At 44.0% G+C, this 17,561-nt stretch overlaps 1 protein-coding gene and 1 pseudogene across 2 annotated transcripts in view; one reads left to right on the forward strand and one right to left on the reverse strand.

Moving 5' to 3' along the window:
• Positions 1–402, reverse strand: part of SLC35G2 (solute carrier family 35 member G2) — a 36,292-nt gene extending 35,890 nt beyond the window's left edge. Inside the window, exon 1 of one of the 2 annotated variants that reach the window (NM_001075524.2) lies at positions 263–402. The gene's annotated coding sequence lies outside the window, so the exon portion shown is untranslated. The other variant, XM_059878673.1, reaches the window with a different exon arrangement.
• Positions 403–6,983: 6,581 nt separating this feature from the next.
• LOC104971043 (heterogeneous nuclear ribonucleoprotein A1-like) lies at positions 6,984–9,061 on the forward strand (annotated as a pseudogene).
• Positions 9,062–17,561: the final 8,500 nt, after the last annotated feature.

Genomic DNA, 17,561 nt, shown 5'->3' on the forward strand with positions numbered 1-17,561 from the left:
GCTGATGCTGACCCTACCGAACTCGCGTCCAGGTGTTCCAAGGGAGCAGTGCTGGGAAGTGGGGGCCCCGCGGACCCTCAGGCGTCGAGCAGAGCCCCGGAGAAAGGGTGTGAAGGGGGCGGCCCAAGCCCCAAAGAGGGACTCGGCCTCTTAGGTGCCTCGGCTGAAAGTGAGTGGACTTCTCTCACTCCTTATGGGTGGGGGCGGCCGGGCAGGCAGGGTCAAGTGCCCAGTCTGCTGTGCTGACTGGCGGCCGGGTTACCTGCGTGTGGCGGAGAGGAAGGCGCGAACCGGTGCTCCGGCCGGGGCTGCCCGCTGCCGCGCGCCTAGTCCAGGCTCTGAGCCCGCTGAGGCCACCGCGGGCTTCGCCAGGAAAACCGCGGCCCGGGCGGCGGAGGCCGCGGGGCTGGGCGGGGAGAGGGGCGTCGCCCGCGCGGACACTGCGCCTGCGCTCTCTGCGGCTCCCCCTGTCCCTCACCGCAGGTGCCCCAGTGGAAGACTACCGGGGGCGCCGGGTATTCGTGGCAGGCGGGACTGAGGGACTTCCCCTACCCGCACGGTGGGAGGGCCCAGGAGCCGGGAGCCTGCCTTTCCGGACCGCCAGAGCCTACGCCCTCAGAAACACGCCCTTGGAGAGACCAGATTTGAAGCAATCGCCAGCCAGCCCGAGTGACTTGGTTTTCTGGAAGAGGGCAGGGAGGCAGCCTCAATCCATTTCGACCGTTCTGTTTGTGTTTAAGGTCGCAAGTCGATTCCTTGCTATTTAAAATATGTCTCAGTTCAGTTCAGTTCAGTTCAGTCGCTCAGTCGTGTCCGATTCTTTGCGACCCCATGAACTGCAGCACGCCAGGCCTCCCTGTCCATCACCAACTCCTGGAGTTCACTCAAACTCATGTCCAAAGAGTCAGTGATGCCATCCAGCCATCTCATCCTCTGTTGTCCCCTTGTCCTCCTGCCCCCAAAATCTCCCAGCTTCAGGGTGTTTTCCAATGAGTCAACTCTTAGCATGAGGTGGCCAAAGTATTGGAGTTTCAGCTTCAGCATCAGTCCTTCCAATGAACACCCAGGACTGATCTCCTTTAGGATGGACTGGTTGGATCTCTTTGCAGTCCAAGGGACTCTCAAGAGCCTTCTCCAACACCACGGTTCAAAAGCATCAATTCTTCGGTGCTCAGCCTTCTTCACAGTCCAACTCTCACATCCATACATGACCACTGGAAAAACCATAGCCTTGACTAGATGGACCTTTGTTGGCAAAGTAATGTCTCTGCTTTTGAATATGCTATCTAGGTTAGTCATAACTTTCCTTCCAAGGAATAAGTGTCTTTTAATTTCATGGCTGAAATCACCATCTGCAGTGATTTTGGAACCCCCAAAAATAAAGTCTGACACTGTTTCCACTGTTTCCCCATCTATTTCCCACGAAGTGATGGGACCAGATGCCATGATCTTTGTTTTCTGGATGTTGAGTTTTAAGCCAACTTTTTCACTCTCCTCTTTCACTTTCATCAAGAGGCTTTTTAGTTCCTTTTCACTTTCTGCCATAAGGGTGGTGTCATCTGCATATCTGAGGTTATTGATATTTCTCCTGGCAATCTTGATTCCAGGTTGAGCATCTTCCAGCCCAGCATTTCTCATGATGTACTCTGCATGTAAGTTAAATAAGCAGGGTGACAATATACAGCCTTGACGTACTCCTTTTCCTATTTGGAACCAGTCTGTTGTTCTATGTCCAGTTCTAACTGTTGCTTCCACCTGCATATAGGTTTCTCAAGAGGTAGGTCAGGTGGTCTGGTATTCCCATTTATGCCCCAACCAGTAATGCTGAAAAAGCTGAAGTTGAACAGTTCTATGAAGACCTCCAAGACCTTTTAGAACTAACACCCAAAAAAGATGTCCTTTTCATTATAGGGGACTGGAATGCAAAAGTAGGAAGTCAAGAAACACCTGGGGTAACAGGCAAATTTGGCCTTGGAATATGGAATGAAACAGGGCAAAGGCTAATCAGAGTTTTGCCAAGAGAATGCACTGGTCATAGCAAACACCCTCTTCCAACAACACAAGAGAAGACTCTACACATGGACATCACCAGACGTCAACACCGAAATCAGATTGATTATATTCTTTGCAGCCAACGATGGAGAAACTCTATATAGTCAGCAAAAACAAGACCAGGAGCTGACTGTGGCTCAGACCATGAACTCCTTATTGCCAAATTCAGACTTCAATTGAAGAAAATAAGGAAAACCACTAGACCATTCAGGTATGACCTAAATAAAATCCCTTATGATTATACAGTGGAAGTGAGAAATAGATTTAAGGGACTAGATCTGGTAGATAGAGTGCCTGATGAACTATGGACGGAGGTCGTGACATTGTACAGGAGGCAGGGATCAAGACCATCCCCATGGAAAAGAAATGCAAAAAAGCAAAATGGCTGTCTGGGGAGGCCTTACAAATAGCTGTGAAAAGAAGAGAAGCAAAAAGCAAAGGAGAAAAGGAAAGATATAAGCATCTGAATGCAGAGTTCCAAAGAATAGCGAGGAGAGATAAGAAAATATGTCTAGCATCAGTGAATCATGCCTGGAAATGTCTTCGGGCATCCTGGACTCCACTGGAAGTTTTACCCATGAGGTTTCTTTTTTTTTTTTTCTTTAATAGAAAATTATTGGGTCTTGAAGCTCCAGAGCTGGCTCCTGAACTGAGGTCTATGCACCCCAATCCTGTGCTGAATGAATACAGCTTCTTGGAAACAGACCTGGTCATCAAAGCAATGGACTAGATGGGTCAAGAGGATGAGCAAGAAGGCCAGCACCACAGGCCAGACAAGAAAGGGTGATGCCTGAACCAAGGTGCCAGCTGCGGGAAAAGATAGGAAGTGACTGCTGGTTTTCCCCGTGTCCTTCGAGACCCACTCAGCACCCTGCTCTGTGACTCAGGGCTGACGTTTAGGGATGACATCAACTGTCCTCTGACTTTTTGCCTGGTGTTGGCCAATGGAAGGCACCTGCAGGAGATGGATCACAGTGCTTGCAGGCTAAGTGGCTTCAGTTGTGTCCCACTCTTTGTGACCCAGTGGAATGTAGCCTGCCAGACTCCTCTGACCATGCAGATTCTCCAGGCGAGAATACTTGAATGGGTTGCCATTTCCTTCTCCAGGGGATCTTCCTGACCCAGGGATCAAACTCAGGTCTCCTGGGGCTCCTGCTCTGCAGACAGATTCTTTACCGCTGAGCCACCAATGGATCACAAGGCAGGATGTTATTCAAGACCTCCCCCTTGCAGCATCAGAGGGCCACTCTGTTAGCTGTGTCTGCATTCTTTATCTGACCACCATTTCTCCAACCCTGTGGCCTTCTCCTACACTTCTCTCTTAGTTCTGTTTCCCACCTGCTGCCTCTTCCCCTACAGACTTGGGGCTAGTTATGGCTCCCAGTACATGCATGTTCAGTGGATCTGTGGTGTCTGACTCTTTGTGACACTATGGACTATAGCCCACCAGGCTCCTCTATCCATGTCATTCTCCAGCGAAAATATTGGAGTGGGTTGTGGTGCCCTCCTCCAGGGGATATTCCCAACCCAGGGATGGAATCCAGGTCTTCTGCATTGGCAAGTGGATGCTTTACCATTGAGCCACCTGGGAAGCCTATGGTTCCCAGAGGTTTCCTTTAACCCTGCCCACATCTTTTTAAATAGTCCCTTCATTAAATTCTCAACTATCCCCTGGATGTGCCATGCCATCGTTACCTTCCCACCTTTTTCCTACCATTCCAAGATACTATAACAGACTTTGACTTTATTGTGGCTGGGAAGGCTCATTTAAAAAAAAAAAAAGTGTCAAAGAAAGATGGGACTTTTAAAAGGTGAGATGTCTCCCAGACTCATCCTGATAGTTCTCAGGCTCTGGGCAGTCATCATGGTGGTCTCCCCACTGGGTTCCCCAGCCTGAGGGCATCAAAGACACTTTGAGTAGACCCAAGAATGTGGTTCAGACTACTCACAATCAACATGTTCACAAAAGGGCTGGGGGTCATCTGAGTGCAAAGCATAGCGGAGCTTTTGGATGCCTCTTAATGTAGAGACAGTCTAGACCTTCATGGGGCAAGAGCTGGTGCCCTTCCAACCGCAGCTGGGCTGCTTTTGAATGAGGCAAAATCCTTGGAACACTTAAAGAGTCTTGGGCACAGTGTCTAAAAAATGTGTTTGAGAAGGAGCTGCTGAGTGAGGCAGTTGTCAGTGAGAGTCTCCAGCTGTTTCTGTAGAAAACCCAAAGAATGTTCCCTTTGGGAGGGAGAAATGAAAGGCAATAGTGAGTAGCAATTGCCCATAGCACTCATGTTAGCTGGGTTTCCTGACCATTCCTCTGACTTGTAAGGACAATCAAACTGGTTTAACTAACTTAATTTTTCCTCACCCCACCCCACCCTCTTAAACAAATCATACAGACAAAATAAAACACTGAGGAACTATCTTGACAAAATTTACTGAAAGGTAACCCCAGGAGTAGTTGTTTGCAAACAGAATTAATGTCCACTATTTGTACTGAATACAAATGAGGCCAGAACAGAAAATTTAACATGTATTTTTGGCCTTTCATCAGTTTGAAGAGGAAAGATCCTTTGTTGTTCAGAAAGCAGCCTGGGCACTAACTGCTGATCTAGGTAAGGAGCAGAGGTATAGAAGCAAAAGGAGCCTCAGAAGGCTAGACTGATGCACAAAACTCAGCTAGAGCTTATGTTGCTCTTGAAGGAAGTGGGGGAGGAAGAGAACCTGAAAAGTTTTGAGAATCAGAGTGAGAAAAATGAAGATAGAGAGTAATCTGAGTTTAAGAGAGGTTTCTGGGAGGTTTGAGACAATAAAACTAGAAATTTAGCACAGCTGCCATTCTGAATGATACTGAGAGATACAGAGAAACAAGAAAAAGGATTTTTAGATATTTTGTTATGTGTATTAAGTGGAATTCTTCTTTTGTGCTATAATATTGAGAACTTTTTCTGGCAAGTGTCAAAAATGCAAACTGATTTAACTGAAAAAAAAAATATAAATAGATAGCGGCAGGTATGGCTGGATCTAGGGTGCAAACAATGTTATCAAATATGGTCCTTCCCTCTCTGTTGCCTTCAAAGTGTTTATTCTCATGCAGTGATTTTTCCCCACCTCCTCACCTTTCCCCAGTGTTGAACCTATATTATCCTTATAGCTAATCATTCCAGTAGAAACAAAGTACATATTTCCTAGTAGTTCCAATAAAATCTTATTCTCACTAGCAAACTCTGGGTTATATCCTCAACCATATGCTTTAGTCCAGAGGACAAAGAATGGGGGATGAGTCATTCTCCAAAGAAAAGTCAAAGTTCTATTATCAGAAAAAAACTGTAAAGTGATAGGCAGGTGGAAAATAGAACGTGTCCACTACAAGTTCTTCTCAAAGAAACTTCAGTTAAGATTTACGTTTGCTTTTTAATTTTTTGATATTAGAATTGCGTTTCTTTTGAAAATGGCATCATGTTGACATGAGAAGCATGGCAGCTGAAATGTTCTTTCAACTAAAAAAATACAGTGAAATATCTTGCTGTTCCTACAGAAAGAGGTGCCAGAAAAGATTTTTTAAATATATTTTTGTTCTGAGTTTCCATATACATACAGCCTCTATTTAAAGGCCTCTTTTCTGATCCCGGGAAATGGTTCAAATTCCTGAAAGCCTGAAGAAGTAGCTAGAGTTCCTGATTACCATTGTGAAAATACATGTTTCCCCCATCAATGCCACCACAACTTCACTCTTGGGATTAGACACAAAGCCCAATACTTGTAGCACTCTGGGCTAAACAGCTAAGAATTGGTTTGCATATCCACACAGGGAGGCACACAATAACAACCCATTTCAGGAGCATTCAGATTTTCATTAACTCAAATGCTCCTCTGTACGGGAATTCTCCAGGTAAGAATACTGGAATGGGTTGCCATTTCCTTCTCCAGGGGATCTTCCTGACCCAGGGATCCAACCCCGGTCTCCTGCATTGCAAGCAGATTCTTTACCAACTGAGCCACCAGGAAAGCCCCAAATACCTGGCACACCACCACAAACCTTGAAATATGTGCGACAACTTGCTGTCTCAAAGATCAAGCACTTGCGTTAGCCTTCAAATTGTGTACAAAACAAAGGGCACCAACAATATGCAGAGCTGTCTGTTTTCCCCTCAATCAGTTCTTTCTTCATTATCATTTAGTACCCTCTTACCACAATAGCTAGTGGCTCATCTGGTAAAGAATCTACCTGCAATGAGGGAGACCTGGGTTCAATCCCTGGGATGGGAAGATCCCCTGGAGAAGGGAAAAGCTACCCACTCCAGTATTCTGGCCTGGAGAATTCCATTGACTGTATAGCCAATGGGGTCACAAAGAGTCAGACACAACTAAGCAATTTTCACTTCACCACATTTGCTGACTACACCATTTACTAGCTTTGTGCTTCAGATTCCTTATCAGAAAAAGGGACAACAATAACCTAATACACAGGGGTGTTCTGAGGATTAAATTAATTAATACATGTAAAGTGTTGAGGAGGACAATGTTGGGCACTCAGTAAGCATTAAATTAATGTTTGCTTTTATGATTACAGGGGCCCAAAAGTACAACCCTCTCCATAAGTAAAACATGTGAAAAAAAAATCTGTAGAGATCATGTCTGAAGAGAATGCTGTATAGGGAGAGTAGATGTTCATTCAGTTTCAGAGACCTTAAGGAAATTCAAATCCAGTGCTGAAAGACCCTCTATTTTTTTAAATATGAGGTAGAAATCTTGATTTATTTTCAGTTTTACCACAAGGCTTGATGGATCTTAGTTTCCCCACCAGGGATGGAACCCTGGTCCATAGCAGTGAAAACATCAAGTCCTAACCACTGCTGGACCACCAGACAATTCCCAGAAATCTTGATATTTAAAAAAATGTATTGCTTTTCTTTTCTGCTCATGGATACCGCAGAATAATCATCGTTGAAGTTTACCCCCTTCCACTGATGTTATGTCTAAATCTGAGTCTCCCAAAGAGCCCGAACAGCTGTGGAGGCTCTTCATCAGAGGACTGAGCTTTGAAACAACCGATGAGAGTCTGAGGAGCCATTTTGAACAACAGGGAGTGCTCACAGACTGCGTGGGAATGAGGGCTCCGAACCCCGAGGGCTCCAGAGGCTCCCAGTTTGTCAGGTAGGCCGCTGTGGAGGAGGTGGATGCAGCCCTGAATGCAAGGCCACACAAGGTGGATCAAAGAGTTTTGGGAACCAAAGTAGGCCATCTCGAGAGAAGATTGTCAAAGACCTGCTGCCCACTTAACTGGGAAAGAGTTTTGTTGGTGGGATTAAAGAAGACACTGAAGAACATCACATAAGAGATTATTTTAAATAGTACGGGAAAATTGAAGTGATTGAAATCACAGCTGACCAAGGCAGTGGCAAAAAGAGAGGCTTTTGTAACCTTGTTGACACTGACTCCATAGACAAGATTGGCATTCAGAAACACCACGCTGTGAATGGCCACAACTGTGAAGTAAAAAAGCCCTGTCTTAGCAAGAGATGGCTAGTGCTTCATCCAGCCAAAGAGGTCGACCTGGTTCTGGAAACTTTGGTGGCAGTCATGGATGTGGTTTTGATGGAAATGACAACCTCGGTTGTGGAGGAAGCTTCGGTGGTCGAAGTGTCTTTGGTGGGAGCTGTGGTGGTGGTGGATATGGTGGCAATGGGGATGGCTATAATGGGTTTGGTAATGATGTAAGCAATTTTGGAGGTGGTGGAAGCTACAGTGATCTTGGCAATTATGACAACTGATCTTCAAATTTTGGACCCATGAAAGAAGGAAACTTTGGAGACAACAATCCTGGCCCCAGTGGTGGTGGAGGCCAGTATTTTGCCAAACCATGAGTAACTATGGCAATGACAGAAAGTTTTAATTACTGCCAGGAAACAAAGGTTAGCAGGAGAGGACAGCCAGAGAAGCGACAGGGAGGCTGCAGGTTACAACTGATTTGTGAACTTTCAGGCAAGCACAATGGTGGCAGGGTCTAGCTGCTACAAAGAAAGCGTGTTTTAGACAATACTCATGTGTATGGGCAAGTCAAAATTTATTTACAACCTGCTTTGGTGGAGAAGCTGTTGTCTTCAGAAACCTTGGTGTAGCTGAACTGACAGTTACTGTGTAGTGACCTGAAGCTCACTGTTAAGAGGGTCACCCGTACAAAATATTCCATTGTGTATATCTACCATATTTTCTTCATCCATCTGTCAGTGGACATTTAGGTCTTTTCCATAACTTGGTTATTGTAAATAGTGCTGCTCTGTATGTTTAAAAAAATTTGATTGGAGTATAGTTGTTTTACAACGTGGTGTTAGTTTCTACCATACGGCATTATGAATCAGCTATACATATATATGAATGTACATATACACACACATACATACATCTCCTCTTGTGTGATTTTCCTTCCCATTGAGGTCACTGCGGAGCATTCCCTGTGCTATACAGTAGGTTCTCATTAGTTATCTATTTTATACATTGTATCAATAGTGTATATTATCAATCCCAATCTCCCAATTCATTTCACCACCACCCCTTTCCCCCTTGGTTCAGTTCAGTCACTCAGTCGTATCCAGCTCTTTGCGACCCCATGGACTGCAGCACGCCAGGCCTCCCTGGCCATCACCAACTCCCAGAGTTTATTCAAACTCATGTCCATTGAGTTGGTGATGCCATCCAACCATCTCATCCTCTGTTGTCCCCTTCTCCTCCCACCTTCAATCTTTCCCAGCATCAGGGGCTTTTCAAATGAGTTAGCTCTTTGCATCAGGTGGCCAAAGTATTGGAGTTTTAGCTTCAACATCAGTCCTTCCAATGAATATTCAGGACTGATTTCCTTTAGGATGGACTGGTTAGATCTCCTTGCAGTCCAAGGGACTCTCAAGAGTTTTTTCCAACACCACAGTTCAAAAGCATCAATTCTTTGGTGCTCAGCTTTCTTTATAGTCCAACACTCACATCCATACATGACTACTGGAAAAACCATAGCCTTGACTAGATGGACCTTTGTTGACACAGTAATGTCTCTGCTTTATAATATGCTGTCTAGGTTGGTCATAACTTTTCTTCCAAGGAGCAAGCATCTTTTAATTTCATGGCTGCAGTCACCATCTGCAGTGATTTTGAAGCTCCCCAAAATAAAGTCTGCTACTGTTTCTCCATCTATTTGCCATGAAGTGATGGGACCAGATGCCATGATCTTAGTTTTCTGAATTTTGAGCTTTAAGCCAACCTTTTCACTCTCCTCTTTCACTTTCATCAAGAGGCTCTTTAGTTTTTCTTTGCTTTCTGTCATAAGGGCGGTGTCATCTGCATATCTGAGGTTATTGATATTTCTCCCGGCAATCTTGATTCCAGCTTGCACTTCACCCAGCCCAGCATTTCTCATGATGTACTCTGCATATAAGTTAAATAAGCAGGGTGACAATGTGCAGCCTTGACGTACTCCTTTTCCTATTTGGAACCAGTCTGTTGTTCCATGTCCAGTTCTAACTGTTGCTTCCTGGCCTGCATACAGATTTCTCAAGAGGCAGGTCAGGTGGTCTGGTATTCCCATCTCTTGAAGAATTTTCCATAGTGATCCACACAGTCAAAGGCTTTGGCATAGTCAATAAAGCAGAAATAGATGTTTTTCTGGAACTCTCTTGCTTTTTTGATGATCTAGCAGATGTTGGCAATTTGATCTCTGGTTCCTCTGTCTTTTCTAAAATCAGCTTGAACATCTGGAAGTTCATGGTTCAGGTATTTTTGAAGCGTAGCTTGGAGAATTCCCCCTTCATATCCATACATTTATTCTCTATGTCTGTGTCTCTATTTCTGCTTTGTGAATAAGATTGTCTATACGAATTTTTTTCAGATTCCACATATATACATTAGTATATGATATCTGCTCTTCTCTTTCTGACTTACTTCAGTCTGTATGACCGTCTTTAGGTCCATCTGTGAAAGTGAAAGTCACTCAGTCATGTCCGACTCTTTGCAACCCCATAGACTATACAGTCCATGGAATTCTCCAGGCCAGAATACTGGAGTGGGTAGCCTTTCCCTTCTCCAGGGGATCCTCCCAACCCAGGGATGGAACCCAGGTCTCCCACATTGCAGGCAGATCGTTTACCAGCTAAGCCACGAGGGAAGCCCAAGAATACTGGAGTGGGTAGCCTATCCCTTCTCCAGTGGATCTTTCTGACCCAGGAATTAAACCGGGGTCTCCTGCATTGCAGTTGGATTCTTTACCAACCAAGCTATCAGGGAAGCCCTAGGTCCATCCATGTCTCTACAAATGACCCAATCTCACTCTTTTATATGGCTGAATGATATATATATATATGATATACATGTACCACATTTTCATCATTCATTCATCTGTCAGTGGACATTTAGGTTGTCTTCATGTCTTGGCCTTTGTGACTAGGGCTGCTATGAACATAGGGGTGCATGTATCTTTTGGAATTACAGCTTTCCTGGATGTATGCCCAAAGTGGGATTACTGGATCATATGGTCATTCTATTTATAGTTTTCTGAGGAACCTCCATACTGTTTTCCACCATGGCTGCATCAACTTCCATTCCCACTAACAGTGTAGGAGGGTTCCCTTTTCTCCACATCATCTCCAGCATTTGTTATTTGTAGACTGTTTAACCATGACCATTCTGACTGGCATAAGGTGCTGTTAGGGAAACCACTGACTGGCTCACCCTGGCCAGGCAAGACAGGAACTTCTTACAGAAGTTATCTTACAACAGGAGGTCCTGGTAAGGAACTCAGAACTAGCACGCTACCACCAACAGGAAGAATTCTGGAAAGGTCAAAAGAAGAGAGGGGCACCAGTTCCTATGTCCTACAAACCTCCCAGAATTCTCCTCGCTGGAATCCATCTTTGCTGAATGATGCACGTGCCACCAGGAAGAACTCTGAGTCAGAAAGATTGGCTAGAGGCAACCTGGAGACTAACCCCATCACCGTAAAACCTGAGACTGCAAGCCTTGTAGCAGAGCAGTTCTCTTGTGTTCTCTTAACCTGCTGCTGTCTACCCAGGCACCCCTTCCCAGTGAAGTCTCTTGCTTTGTCAGTGTGTTTCTTTTCACACAAGTCATTTCTGAGCATTAGAAAAGAGCCCACCCTTGGGCCCTGGAAGGGGTCTCCCGTCTTGTGACAGTACTTCATTGTAGTTTTGATTTGAAATTCTTTAATAATTAGCAATGAGTACATTTTCATGTGCCTATTGGCTATCTGCATTCCTTCTTTGGAGAAATTTCACTCTAGGTCTTCTGCCCATGTTTTGATTGGGTTGTTTCTTTGTTGTCAAGTTGTATGATTGTATATTTTGGAAAGTCGGTCACACCATTTGCAAATATTTTCTCTCATTCTGTATATTGTCTTTTTTCATTTTTCTTTCTTATGGTTTCCTTTGCTGTGTAGAAGCTTGTACCTTTGATTAGATCCCATTTGTTTATTTTCATTTTTATTTCTAATGCTTTGGGAGACTGACCTAAGAAAACATTGGTTACAATTTATGTCAGAGAATGTCTGCCAATGTAGAATCATACACTTTATTTTTAAATTTTTTAACTTATTTTATTTTGCTGCAGTGAGTCTTAATTGCAGCATGTGGGATCTTTCATTGTGGCACTCAGGCTTTTCTCTAGTTGTGGTGTGGGCTCCAAAGCGCATGGGCTCAGCAGTTGTGGCACACAGGCTTAATTGTTCCATGGCATGTAGGATCTTAGTTCCCTGACCAGGAATAGATACGTACACTTTAAAATAGTTAAAATGGTAAATGCATGATATGAATATTTGGCATAATTTTTTAAAAGTTAAGTTACAAAATGCAAATACATAAGCACTCTCTCAAACACATCCATAATCACAAGTCATAGAACCTGTAGAGGATAAGATGTGAACAAACTAAAAATTAAAAATCACATGAGGAATCATCAGTAGGGAGAGTCAAGGAGATGTAGCAGGGAAGTCATCTCTGGTCTTGATTGCTTCCTACTGGCACTATGGATCCCCTTGATGTCTGGCTGTGACTTCCAGAGGATTTCTAGCCCAAGAAATCTGCAAACATCTTTTGGCTACAAGGTCACTTTGCTGCCGCCATGGTGACCTTCTGGTGAGACAAGCTTGCACGATCAGTTACTTTCCATATCCCTCACAGTGCAGACAGGAGCCTCTGGATCGCTTCCACACTCTACAGGAGTATGAGAAGAGTCGGGAATGTCACCTCAGCCCCACTTTTCTGCCTTGACTCACATTCACTTTCCCTCTGCTTTGCCATCCTGTGTTGGTGCAAAGCCACCTGTGAGGCTTCCTCCTCCCTCATTCACATCAGGAGTGAAACTGAAGCTCTTTCTACTCTTGGCTTCCCCATAGCCTTGGAATTTCTGCTTGGAAGACTGAGGTGACAATACAAGGGTCTACCTCTTTACTCTTACTCTCCCTTTCTTCTCCTTTCTGCACTCAAGTAGCAAACTGAACTTTGACTCTATTTTTTTTCTCATTAAATTCCTTTTTCAGGAGTCCTAATCATCCCCACCCTCATGGTTAGTAGGTAACTTTGAAGGACTAGAGAGAAGGTCATATACATGGAAATGCAAAAGAGAAGAACCCGTTGTATATTATTTTACTCCTGTCCCTTCAGGCTATCTTTTCACAGCCAACAACTGTCTCCTCCCTGAGTCTGCGCTCCAGACCCCCACTCTCCAGCACCCAGCATCCCCTGCAGTGAGACACACTACTCAGGCCAGGGTGGGCAGGGCTGCGGCATGGCCCACATACACAGTTCTTACCCTGTCCTGCCTTCCACAGACCATCCACTGTGTTCTCCTTCAATCCCCCAAACATCCCTTTCTGTCCCAGCTGATTTCCCCACTATGAGGGTTTCTTTCTGATTGAGAAAATCTCTTCTCACTTTCAGCTTCCTGCCAGAGTTGCTGCTCTATTTTTTGATTCCTGCTTTCCTTTTTTCCTTTTCCTATCTAGTTGTGAAGAGATTTTTCTTGTCCTTTTAGGGGCCTGAAGTCTTCCACTAATATTCAGCAGGTGCTCTGGAGAACTGTTCCATTTGTAGATGTCCTCTTGATATGCGGTAGTCTGAATATTCTCTGACATTGCCTTTCTTTGGGATTGGAATGAAAACGGACCTTTTCCAGTCCTATGGCCACTGCTGGGTTTTCCAAATTTGCTGGTATATTGAGTGCAGCACTTTCATAGCATCATCTTTTAGGATTTGAAACAGCTCAATTGGACTTCCATCACCTCTATTAGCTTTGTTTGTAGTGATGCTTCCTAAGGCCCACCTGACTTTGTATTCCAGGATGTCTGGCTCTAGGTCAGTGATCACACCATCATGGTTATCTGGATCATGAAGAAAGATCTTTTTTTATAGTTCTGTATATTCTTGTCACCTCTTCTTAATATCTTCTGCTTCTGTTAGGTCCATACCGTTTCTGTCCTTTATTGTGCCCATCTTTGCCTGAAATGTTCCCTTGGTATCTCTAATTTTCTTGAAGAGATCTCTAGTCTTCCCCATTCTATTATTTTCCTCTATTTCTTTGCATTGATCACTGAGGAAGGCTTTCTTATCTCTCCTTGCTATTCTTTGGAACTCTGCATTCAGATGGGAATAGCTTTCCTTTTCTCCTTTACCTTTAGCTTCTCTTTTTTCAGCTATTTGTAAGGCCTCCTCAGACAACCATTTAGCCTTTTTGCATTTCTTTTAGTTGGGGATGGTCTTGATCACTGCCTCCTGTACAGTGTCACAAACCTCCACCCATAGTTCTTCAGGCAATCTGTCTATCAGATCTAATCCCTTGAATCTATTTGTCACTTTTGCTGTATAATTGTAAGGGATTTGATTCAGGTCATACCTGAATGGTCTAGTGGTTTTCCCTACTTTCTTTAATTGAAGTCTGAATTTGGCAATAAGGAGTTCATGATCTGAGTCACAGTCAGCTCCTGGTCTTGTTTTTGCTGACTGTATAGAGCTTCTCTATCTTTGGCTGCAAAGGATATAATCAGTCTGATTTTGGTAATGACCATCTGCTGATGTCCATGTGTAGAGTCCTTGGAAGAAAAGCTATGACAAACCTAGAGAGCATATTAAAAAGCAGAGACATTACTTTGCTGAAAGCTATGGTTTTTCCAGTAGACATACATGGATGTGAGAATTGAACCACTGAAGAATGGACCACTGAAGAATTGGTGCTTTTATACTGTGATGTTGGAGAAGACTCTTGAGAGTCCCTTGGACTGCAAGGAGATCAAACAAGTTAATCTTAAAGGAATCCTGAATCCTGAATATTCATTGGAAAGACCGATGCTGAAGCTGAGGCTCCAATACTTTGGCCACCTGATGCTAAGAACTGACTCACTAGAAAAGACTGTGATGCTGGGAAAGACTGAAGGCAGGAGGAGAAGGGGACGACAGAGGATGAGATGGTTGGATGGCATCACCGACTTGATGCACCTGAGTTAAAGCAAGCTGCAGGAGTTGGTGATGACAGGGAAGGCTGGCATGCTGCAGCCCATGGGGTCACAGAAAGTCAGATACAACTAAGTGACTGAACTGAACTGAACTGAACTCTTGATGTAGTTGTGAGGAGAAAGGAGTTCTGGGTCCTCCTACTCCACCATCTTGACTCCTCCTCTGTGTGTTTTTTTAAATTAAATAAAATGGACTGATTTAGGCAATAAAGAGATATAATTGCTCATTTAACTGAACAGTCCAGAGTTTCCGGCCAGGCTTTAACCAAATGCTGAAATGATGAAACTAGTACTGTTTCTCTCTGCTTCTCAAATCTACATGTTTGTTGTTGGTTCCATTTTTCTCAGGTTTCTCCCCTCGTAGTTTCCAAAAGCTCCAGGAGACTGAGTCTCCAGGACCCACAGGCTTTCTTGTTCACTTGCAGGAAAGAAGAGCACATTTCCTCTTCCACTTTTGAACCAAAATCCTGAGCTTAGCCAGGGTTGTATTTGTCCTTCCCTGATCCAATCATTGTGGTGATTGAGATGATACCTTTTAGCTTAAGTTAAACACCACATCCCATGTGAAATATTCCATCCCTAAAGCAGAAGATGGGTATCAGGTTCCCCTGAAGCCCATGGATCATGGGAATAAGCAGTAGATATCATTAACCAGGAAAAAGGGAAACATGTGTTGGGTGACCAATGATAGTGATGTGGGCTACCTCCAGTGCCTACCAGATTTGATTTGACTTACCGCTCAACAAGCAATTATCAAACTAAATACTAAAAAAAAAAAAAAAAAAATTGTAAAACAGAAACAACCTAATCTTAACAACTCTTCCTCATGGTACCGATCCTTTTTTGTCTCCTGCTTCTTGCTTGGGGAAATTTCTTTTAAAATAATAACCTAGTGTCTGCATTTGATACACAAAATTCCCCTATTTCCTAGGCGTCCTAGCCCACTTCTGTCTTCAGTCTCTGTCCTTGCCCTAGGACTTTGTTTGAACCCTTGGGGCTTTATGAGAAACAGGAGCCTTTGCCCAATACCCCTGGCTATGTGGGCAAGCTGTCAGTCTACATGTCCACATCTCCTTAAAAAGCATTAAAATGGTTCATAAATCACCTACGACTGAACAGAGTTTGCTCTAATTTTCATCACATCGCTTGTTATTATTAATAATATTAATAATATCTGTAACATATGGGTCTTTCTGCTTCGATTTGACTGTGAAAATACAAAGAAAAAGAAGTGGTCTGTTGGGAGGGGGTCATCAGGATCTGAGCCCAACGGCAGTTGGGGTGGAGGGGACTCACCCGGGCTTCCTGCCTTTGCCCCCTGCCATTTCACTTTTCTCCCCTCTGAGCCCTCTCTAAACACAGGTGAAGAACAATAACCAGCCTGCCACCAAATTTTCTTTATGCAAAATAACCTCTCTCTTCTCGCTTCATTAATTCTCAAAGACTTTTTCACTTTAAAACTGGAGATATAACTGCTCACACAGGGTATTTAATACCATATGTAATAATAACCAATGTGATAAAAATTAGAGCAAATTTTGCTTCAGCAGTGAGGTAGTTTATGAAACACTTTAATGATCTTTAAGGAGATGTGGACACGCAGACTGGCAGCCTGCCCACACGGCAGGTGGCGTTGGGCACGAGCTCCTGACTGGTGGGGGAGGATGGCCCGAGCTCTATTGTTAGCTCTGCTGCCCTGCAACTGTGTGACCTTGAGCAAATCAATTAACCCCTCTGGATCTACCAGTTCCTTAGCTCTAAAGAGCATGATTAAACTTGATGTTCTCTAAGCTGTCTTCACCTGCAGCATTCTAAAATGTTCAAAGAAATTGATTTTGCTTTTAACAGGTCACAAATGAGAAGTTACCAATAAAGAGTTCTTATTTTTTCTACAACAGGAAAGATCACTAAGAAACACTCATTCAGGCTGAAGGGATTAAGGAAGAGGTGGGGTGTAGACAGGGTGTAGACAGGTGGAGGAAAAGCTCCTGTGCAGGTCCTGACCCTCCTGAGTCTCTAGTGAGCCTCGGAGAACACCCTCACAGCCTCTGTGTGCATTTAACTCCCCATGCCCTTTGGCCTGGGGAGAGGTTGAGTATTCTAGATACATAGGATTCCCTTCTTCTGCAGCTCCTCCAGGGACCCAGTGCTCTCTCCCACCACCTCTATTTCCTAGAGGAGGGCCCTAACTAGGGGGGAAACATCCAAGGTATTGTCCCATGACAGCTAAATTAGGATGACAATTGGAAAGCTTGAAGTAACCTCCACTCCCTCTCAAAAATCTCACTAAAACAAGTGGGAATGAGTTTTTCTGTTTTGCTTGTTTTGTTTTTATTTATTTTTGGCTGTGCTGGATCATCATTGCTGCCTACAGGCTTTGTCTAGCTGTAGTGAGTGAGCTACTCTCTACTTGCGGTGTTCGGGCTTCTCATTGCTGTTACTTTTTTTGTTGTTCAGTATGGCCTCTAGGTGCGTGGACTCAGGAATTGTGCTCAGACATGTATCCTGCAGCATATGGAATCCTCCTGGACTAGGGATCGAACCAGGTATTGAACCTGTGTCCCCTACTTTGGCCGGCAAATACTTAACCACTGGACCACCGGGAAAGTTCAGGAAAGATTTATTTATTTATTTATTTATTAAGATATGTATCTACAAGGACAAAGATAAAAGATGAGGAGACAACAACTGAATTTTATCTGAATTCAGGAAGTTATAAAATGCCTAAATGAGCAGTAACTGGTTTCAAAGACTCTAGTAAACAGAATCTTAAATCAGTGATGGTGGAAAACAAGAAGCAGCCCAATTTACACTGCAAAACCCCAAAGCTCATAAACTGGCAGCACTAGGTATCAGTAAAGTGGGGCTGAAGTAAGGGATGGAGATAAAATGGATTGACTGAAGGTTCTTTTAAGAAGTTGCAGTTCCCCAGATTCCCCTCCCAATTCACACAGCAAGGAAACCACCTCTTCCCCACCATAGTAGGAGACTAGATGCCTTCCCTCTGAGA

This window comes from Bos taurus, chromosome 1 (genome assembly GCF_002263795.3).
Source record: "Bos taurus isolate L1 Dominette 01449 registration number 42190680 breed Hereford chromosome 1, ARS-UCD2.0, whole genome shotgun sequence".
NCBI lineage: Eukaryota > Metazoa > Chordata > Mammalia > Artiodactyla > Bovidae > Bos > Bos taurus.